The 6,824-nt window shown below is 38.7% G+C and overlaps 1 long non-coding RNA gene across 1 annotated transcript; it reads right to left on the bottom strand.

The window, feature by feature from the left end:
* Positions 1-312: 312 nt before the first annotated feature.
* Positions 313-1,127, bottom strand: LOC311292688. The gene is made up of 3 exons (XR_014627779.1): positions 1,049-1,127; positions 465-525; positions 313-369 (listed from the first exon to the last, which is right to left on the bottom strand). It is a non-coding gene; the product is annotated as an uncharacterized lncRNA (long non-coding RNA).
* Positions 1,128-6,824: the final 5,697 nt, after the last annotated feature.

Below are 6,824 nucleotides of genomic sequence, written 5' to 3'. Positions count from 1 at the left end.
ATAATATTTTACCAAAATGTACAATACTTTTTGACATACCCGTCAATTTGAAATCGTTCCATTAGCACAAGGCACCACCATTTTCTAATCATGGGCATGTCAACCTGAAAGAAATGCCCAGTTAAAGAGCATACTGTTTTCTACTTTTACCAAATAAACTTGAAGTAAATAAAATAAACATAAATTTCCTTTTATTAACTTACCTCTTGGAAATCGAACTCGATGTCACAGACCATTGAGAGATACTGAAATACAGGAGACAAGCTGTTGTTAACACTGTTCACTAGACCTTACTTATAAACACATTAAAGACCCTACCATCAGCACAAAAACACCAGAGTCATTCCCTCTTGTCTGACGTGGTAAAGCCTATGATTGAGAAAATGAGAAAAAGTCAGTTTAGAAATTAATAATAGATAAAAGGTACAGATGCAAAATAATAATTTTTGCAGTAGAATTATCACCGAAAAATCCTTTCCAGTCATTTCTGTCCAGATCCCTGGATCAATTTGGTTGGCAATTTGTCTGTAAAAAAAAACATGAATATGATTGATCAAATTTAAATGACAGCTCAACTGTAACCTGAGAACAGACACACCATGCACAAAAGGCTAAATGAACGTAGCCAAAACATGCAAGAAATGGCTAGGAGAACATAGCCAAAAAGTAGAGTTAAGGCAATAAAACATGGCCTTTAAACTTTGAACAAAGCTAATTGTATAGTAGAACAAAAGCTAGAAATGGCTAAAGGAACATAGCCAAAATTAGAGCCTGAAACTGCATGTCTAAATTCATAGCTGGACCTAAAAATTGCTCTGTATTCCTCATCTCCAAAGCCGGATTCGTGCTCTGCATACTGAGAGTCTAAAAAGACTATCTCCCTTCGAAGTGGCCTCATAATCTATAATGTGTTAAGGTGTAACAAGATTTCATTCTAAAGTTCTTGGAAGAAGCATTGATGATAAGTTTAGTTTTAGAAACACAACAATTACGCTGTAATCAACATATCTATGAGACATTCAATATCTAGTTAGAAATAATTCCTTACACAGACAATGTAGTGGTCAGGGCCATTAGCTTTTGTCCATGCTGGAAAGACTATCAAGTCTTTCATATCTGCATCCTCCTAAAATTGATTTCAGAAATTATTTGAAATTATTCAAAAATATTTTTTAGAACTTATTTTTGAAATAAGAATTTATGTCTTTTTATAGTTTTTACCTCCCACTTACTATATACACTCACCGGTAATGCTGTAACAATGTTTGGGGTTTCCTTCCAAATAGGAACAACATAAAAGTTCTCTATGCATATATCTTTGCCCTATGGAAAAAGAAATCAAGCAAAAATGTAGGTTGATTCAGACACATGTATACTCTTTGACAGTTTACATTGTAATATTTTATATACATACAATATTCCAAGCCATTTCAATAATAAGCTGCATGCAGGTGTTTCCAATCTGCAATAAATAATTAAATTAGTCACTCATTAGTGAATGTTTAAATACAAATATAGCTTTCCAAATGCAGACTGCTTACATGGGAATCCATATCCCTCAGCAAACCCAAGCTCCAAAACTCCTCTCTAATGAGACACAATTTCCCCTCCTTGACAATAATTTCAGCTCCAGGCCGATTGACATCCAGCACGTAATCAAGCTATAAAAAAAAATGTTAAATAGTCAAACAATAGTGCTCGACTGCAAATGCATGCATATTAAATTTCAACAATAATTTTACCAGTTTTTCTTGCACTGGATGCCAGTCCCTTTCCCATGGCTTTACTGGTGAAAAATATTCCAACAGGGTTGTTGGTCCCAAAGCAGCGGCTTCTGGTGATGCAGTCTCACTCACTGCAGGGATGGCAATGTTTGCTGGTGTTGCTGAGGGTTTTAAAATGGTGTCTGGCACTGCTACTGAAAGTAAGGTAAAAAACAATCAAGCTTAGAAATCATAAACTTTGTGTAGCTCCACCTGAGGGAGGGGACTGGACACAACAATTTACTTACCTACTGACACATCCATGGATTCCTCAGATGTTATATGTTCTACAAAAACATAAATGAACAGATCAGTCCAATGAGTAATAAAGTGTTACATTCATAACAAAAGTGCACAAGTACAGTGAAAAATTACCCAAAACAGCCTGGCTGTGGACATTCATTAGAATGTTTGTCTGAAACTCCTTTTTCATGTGCTTAAGTCGTTCTTCATTTTTGCGAAAATTGTAATGGTGAATTATGTTTCGCATGAGAAACACATGAGTCGACGGCAAAGCCATGTTAAGGAAGTAGTTTTTTTTTTTTAGTTTTGCAAATAACTGTTCCACGACTTGGCTGTTAACTTTTCCAGCCAGTTGCGGGACCAGGCGAAGCTTCCGCAGTGAATCTCGAGCGTCCTTTGTGTTGTCCTCATGGAACCGGTCATACAGAACATAATGTTCTGCTGAACCAGTTATAGGGTGGCCATCAGGGTCAGGATTTTCCTTTTTGCATGTCAGCCAGAGTAGTGACACCTTTACGTTTCCAGCTTTGGCTTTCGCAATGTTTTCTGCTGTTGGGTCCATTAACCTCCCTTCAAATGGTGTGAAGGGTATTGTTTGTGGTTGTCTTAGGTTAGTGTGGGTTGACAGTCCACGTGCAAAGTCGTAGATGACAATTTTCGGCATATGCTTCCATGAAAGAAGCATGTCCGCAAAATCACGCGGGCTCTCTGCTCGGATGTTGCATTTCAAACTGTAGACAATGCCACACGGACACATAATCACGGCCCAACCACCTAAAATGCGAATACATAAAAGAAAAACAGATTTTTAGAAACTGTAATCCTTTGTATACTCATGCAAGACCTAATCATGTTATCAATGTCACATTGTATATTTTAGAGTTACTGCTATTACTGTTCTCATTTGCAATATTGAGGTTTACCTGAGGCAGCCCAAATTTTCTCAAAAACTTTGTCATATGCCTCTCGTGACTTCATTTCTTGCGAAAGTCTTAAAAGGAGGTCAGTTCGAGATCCAGTGGCATCCAAACCACACTCTCTGCATAAATTTCTAATCACCTGCACCTATTAAAGAAAATGTGTGTCAGTGAATCCCTTAACCCTTAATAGGATAACAACATAAAATAATGACAACATTGAATAGAGATTTTACCTTCTGTTTGCAGAGCTCATCTCTCAGACGATCCTCTGAGACAGTTATCTCAGAGACCTCTGCTGCTTTTGCTGGACGGATCTTTTCAAATTCTGTGTTAATAACACAGTCTGAGCGCCGTGTATTTCTCCCTATCCAGGGTGCCCAAAAGTGAAAACTTGGAGGAACACTGAATGGATTGTTTTTTTGACCTTTGGGAAACAAAACATGTCAGTATATCGTAGAAATCAGCATTTTACCTTTTGTCTTATCTTACTAAATACAAATCTACATAGGTGTAACATTTAATAATTGCTGGTGGATTTGCTTTCTTACTTGAAACAAATCCACGGGCAATTCTTTCCTCTGTCAGTGCCTTCCAAAACTGTTCTGAATCCACATCTCCATTAAAATCTTCTGGAGGTTGTGCAAGGTCACTCACTAAAGGAAATGAAGAAAAATTTGAATAAACCATGGTCTACCTTTGTGCAATCCGTAAACTAAAAGGGTTTTTTACCTGACAGATGAAAAGATGCCTTCTTGTGAAGGTCCATTATGACCACAGGTGGATGGTCACCACAGGTCACAGAAGAATACTGATATTCATGGTCTGTTAGAGCTTCAAAATGAAGATAACCATGCAAAACTGTATCGGCTGAGGGGAACTGGACACGTGTAGTTAACTCCAAATACTCAACTATTCTGCTGACTGCAGTGTGGACCTATGATATAGAAACAGCACTCTTAATTACTGCTATTCATTAAAATAATAAAAACAACTTTAAAGAATAAAGAAAAAATATAAGCATCACCTGCAACAGGTTTCTAATAGTGAGGCAGAGAGGTAGATCAAGAAGGACATGGTCATTGAAATTATGTAGACCTTCACTCCACTCTTGGTACCGGTACAGTGCTCCACACTGAGGACAGTATTTGTAGTATGTAGAAATATCTGCAGACACAAAAGGTGTAAAAAAAGGAGTGGTTCAGTTCAAAACACAACATTATCAGAAGTACAAAATCACAAACATAAAAATAAATAATAATCCACCTTGGACAATTCCTGAGGTTGTAAGAATTTTAGCCTTTTGAATAATGCAGATCGGGTCACTGAGGACCATGCGGTTTGGACAGTGGTAGCACAATGTCTCCTCAGGAATTAGGTGTCGTGGAAATTCCTTATCCACTGAAGAAAGTCTCAAATGGTTGGGAATAGTAGAAGGTATCTTTTTGTTCATTAAGATATATTGTACCATGCCTTGTATTGCTGGAGCATCCTTTGGTGGGTAGGTGTTTTCACCCACATGAGTTCCATCACTTTCCTCCATTGCTGTCACCTGAAACTCCTCACCGCTCCTTTCAGTGCTCCGGACCTTCCGAAAGAGTTCTGCATTGGTTTGGAATAAGTGCCATTTTGCGATGTATTTATGCGTGCATGATCTCTGTGTTTTTGCACAAGGACAGTGCCATGATTTTTTTTTTGTATCATAAGACACCATGACTCTGCCTAGTCTGCTGTAATATGAAATAGTTGGCTCATGAACCGATATACATTTTTTAGATGGAGGGGCTCCAATCTTTGACAGAACTGAAAGTGGTGCATTATTTTCTTTGGCTAGGGTTTGACGATCAACACACAGTTTCATTTTGTCCTTCCCAAACCACTTGCTTTTCACCATTTCTTTAAGACTATCTTCTCTGAGTGAGGGCGAGGTTAAAAAGGTTTTGCAGTATGAAACTGACCGGAGGTGTACACACTGGTATGACTGCAGTCCACTTCTCCATGCCAACTCCATATTAGCTTGGCACTCACTAAATTCACAAGAAACATGATGTTGTTCCCCCCATATTTTAATTTGAAGTGGAGTGGAGTAGAAGCCCCATGAATACTTTTGTGGACTGCATACAGTCCATTCTGGGGATCTATACATTCACTTTTGAGATGGGATGAGGATGAAATGTCCATCATTTTTGCTGTGTGTCTTCGTTCAATGTGCCTTTTTAATTTTTTTTTGTAAAATGTCAAATTACATTTGGGGCATTTCTGCAATACTTTTGGACCCACACGGATGCCAGTTTTTGTGACTGGCCTGACAATGGCAGAGGTGGTTGGCACAGAGGTGGCAGCAATGGCTGTGGTGGATGGCGCAGCAGTGGGAGGCACAGAGATGGGAGCCACAGTGCAGGGCGGCACAGAGATGGCAGCAAAGGCCGGCATAACAGTAGGTGGCACAATGATAGATGGCACAGACGTGACAGCGATGGCTGTGGTAGATGGCGCAGCAGTGGGAGGCACAGAGATGGGAGCCACAGTGCTGGGCGGCACAGAGATGGCAGCAAAGGGCGGCATAACAGTTGGTGGCACAATGATAGATGGCACAGACGTGACAGCGATGGCTGTGGTAGATGGCGCAGCAGTGGGAGGCACAGAGATGGGAGCCACAGTGCAGGGCGGCACAGAGATGGCAGCAAAGGGCGGCATAACAGTTGGTGGCACAATGATAGATGGCACAGACGTGGCAGCGATGGCTGTGGTAGCTGGAACAGCAATGGCAGTAGCTTGTGCAACACCAGTTGCCACAGCAGTGGGTGTGATGTTACAGGCATCAGTGGCACTTGCTCTCTTAACATGCTTGTATTTGCAGGATCCTAAATGTGTGATAAAATCTGGCTTTCTTAAAATTGTGGACTGGCAGTACAAGCAATGATAATGTTGCTGGGTTCGGCAGGGGCGACCGCATCGATGTATGGTGTACCCTGGAATACAACAGGATACAATTGCACTGTCACACACAGTCTTATGATCTTTCAAAAAGCAAAAAAAAAGATGTTTGCTAATGTTACCTTCATGTTGCACTGCTCTGTTGAAGTGTCCCTTAACATGTTTCTGAACTTTGGACAACTTTGTCGGTTTGAAATATATCGGGGCACAGAATGGGCAGTGAAAATCACTGCAGCATTTATTTATTACATTTCTGTATTTCTGGAAGTGAATTCCCCGTTTGAATTGTTATATCCATCTTCAAAAAAAAAAAGAAGAGAGAGTCAAACTCAAATTCAAAATTTAAGACCACCCCACAGAACCCATACAGTCAAATTTCAGTCAATACAAATTAAAACAAGGAACCCCCCAAAAAGGCCAAATGACACATTCTAGCTCACATGTTAATACCATAGACTGGTTAATACATAGTGAAGGCATAGCAAATTTGATTATTAGGCAACTGTAGCCTATGAGTTGTAAATGGCTAGCAACAACTTCATATCACAGTTAAATTAATATTGATCCATAATACTTACGTTTTATAAGAACTAATTTAAGTAGTCTACATAAATTATATAAAGTAAAATAATTACTCCGGCATTAATTAATTCAATTTATAGTTTTAGGAGAAAAGGTCCGATAATTAAAAAAAGGTAAATCTGATTAAATAATTAATGATGACATTCTTTGATATTAACACACTTAATATATTTAATTGGTCTACTTTAATGTCAACTAATTTTAATCAATTTTTTTACAATGGCTTGTCTACAAAAAGTCCAAGGTTAAAGGCTAACGTTAGCTATCAAAATATTTTCCGGGGAAAACGGCTCAAATTTTGTTACAAACTATCATTACAAATATTAAATAGACTGTTCATATGTTGGTGTATCGATGAGCTATAAAGTAGTTTGATTAAAAA

Source organism: Rutilus rutilus (genome assembly GCF_951802725.1).
Source record: "Rutilus rutilus genome assembly, chromosome: 6".
Classification (NCBI taxonomy): Eukaryota; Metazoa; Chordata; class Actinopteri; order Cypriniformes; family Leuciscidae; genus Rutilus; species Rutilus rutilus.
The sequence above is the reverse complement of the archived record's forward strand: the minus strand, read 5'-3'. Positions and strand labels throughout refer to the sequence as shown.